We start from the raw sequence: 2,377 nt of genomic DNA, 5'->3' as shown, positions 1-2,377 counted from the left end.
TCGATACATGACAGGGCCATACATGTACAGTACACATTGTACTGTACATGTATGGCCAGGCTTCGGAACCCCCATCGGCTGGAAACCTTTCGTTATGGGTCATTTCCTGGCCTGAGATAGCGTCCGTGCTGACGGCCCCGGAGCTAATTCTCTCAGAAATAGCTCTCATGAGAATTAAAGAGCTAATCTTCTGAGAGAATAAGCTCCGCTATCAGCAACAGCGACGCTCATTTCGCTCGCGCGCTGCGATGGTGAGCGGTCCAAGTCATGAACGTCAATGAAGCCGAGCTGAAGACCGACAGTGTTTAGACGGCGGCGTCTTTGAAATGCAAATTGGGAACAGTTGGACCCTTCGGCAGTCATAGGCGACGGGAGCCAATAATTTATTTCTATCTCAGGGTATTATATTGTGTGGTTCACAGCCAGATGTACCCTCTAAATGGTACATTTACAGAAGCCAGCCATACTAATTTTTCTGTCTCGTGTCAAAGAACCGAAATCAGTAGATAACAGTCTCAAAAAGTGTGTCTTAGCGTATGGTGCTTAATTTCGCATAAATCTAATTTTATGCGAATTCCATGCCTTATTCCGGAAAACATGATTCTTGGAAAAGCACATGCTTTTTTTTCGCATGTACCCTGCTGCTTTTTATATTTTTGCATCTCCCGTTACTTCTGGGATAAGTACGATCCTATGAAAAACAGTTGGCTACATTTGTGGCCCAAAAATTTAATTATGGAGGCTTCTACCCAAGAGTCGGTCTATTTCAACGACACCTGGGTTCTGCCTATACACTATCAGGTACTTTACAAGTGCGAATAAAGCAGCTAGACACTTCATATTCCTCACTTTCCAACTTGCCATCAATCGGCCAAGGGGGTGACGGGCCGAAGTACTGTGAACGTCACACGCATACCCCTGTAGTGCATTGTGGAGTTTAAGACGGCGCGTGGTGTGGTATTAGTGGGCAACTGGCATTAAGCGACTTCCGTGGTTTTTACCGCTTTGAAGTTGCTGCCTAATCCTTTCTAGCTGCACGGAGCCTGATTACATCCATTTTGACGACAAGTTGGAAAGTCAAACGTAGAGGTATAGCAAACAGTAATCTATTTAATGTCTTAAGTCTTAGGAAGCTAGGAGCAAGCAGAATAAGACCGGGAAAAGGTGCCTTACAAAGCATGATTTAGGGAGTCGTCCGATTCGTATTGGGTCTCGCGCTGAGATGTGGATAGGCGAGAGCGAACGCTATATGGTCCAGGGCGCGAGCGCTGCTGTTGCCGAGCCTGATATAGACGCTGGGCTCTAGCACGCTGGGTGCGAACACGCTCGCCCATTGACTGATACTTGGACAACACCATATCGTAGTGCTCGCTGTCGTGAGCTCGTAGAGGCATCAAACCTACATGGAAGTTGGTCAACGCCACACATAGCCGAGCAACACCATCAAAACGGTTCTCGTTCCACCTAAAGGTCGCATAGGTAGCTTTCCACAGCATACACATCCGGCCAAAATAATTCTCAACCAGGACGCGATCTGAAGAAATTGCACGGTTGCGGGAAATATCGTCGCGTCAAGAGTGCCTCCACGCGATTGTTTTCTTTGCCTGGATTCGTTCGAAGCACCCGCCCTGCACCCTTGGTAAACCCGTGTCTACTAGCACGGCCCACATATGTGGAAACTGCGTTGGGTCAGCTCCCATTTCAGCAGTTGTCCCGTCCTCCTTGCGCAGCATCTGACGATGAATCGTGAGCCTGTCGAGCATCATCGTCAGATCCGACGTTGATCCAGGAGAATGATCTGAAACATCAACAGCGACACCTGGTGGTGTCACAGAGCACTCAATCTTGAACCCATAGAGCTTGTGCTTACCGGAGAAGTAAACCTTCTGTTCTGCAAAGCGACCGCTAGGCCGATATGCTGGCTGGAACTTGACGTCAGTAGCGTAGAGAGCATGTGGATAGTTTGTAAAGGTGTTTCCAGCTTCCATCTGCTCGGACATCCTTACGCGCTTGACCATCTGGGAGTACAGCACGGGCTCAATTGTCTGAATGACACGGTGAACCATTTTCTCCAGCGTAGAAATCCCGATGTTGAAATCGATCGCGTGCTTCTGCCATGTGTCAAAATGCTTCAACACGGTCAGGGTAATGAACATTGCGTCTTTCCCCGACACAGACGGTTTACGCCCACGACCTTGCGTCCATGTAATCGTCACCGCAGATTCCACAAGAGCCCACAGCGCATCCAGCTCGGGCGCAGAGAAGTTGGTCATGCCCTTTAGCGCACTATCACCACCTGCCGCAATATACTCAGACAGAATAGGTGAGCCAGAATCGGAGGCTTCTTCCTCTATATGGCGAGCGACATCGCCATAGT

The sequence above is a fragment of the Phytophthora infestans genome, genomic scaffold, assembly GCF_000142945.1.
Source record: "Phytophthora infestans T30-4 supercont1.32 genomic scaffold, whole genome shotgun sequence".
NCBI classification, from domain to species: Eukaryota; Oomycota; class Peronosporomycetes; order Peronosporales; family Peronosporaceae; genus Phytophthora; species Phytophthora infestans.
Note: the sequence above shows the minus strand (reverse complement) of the source record.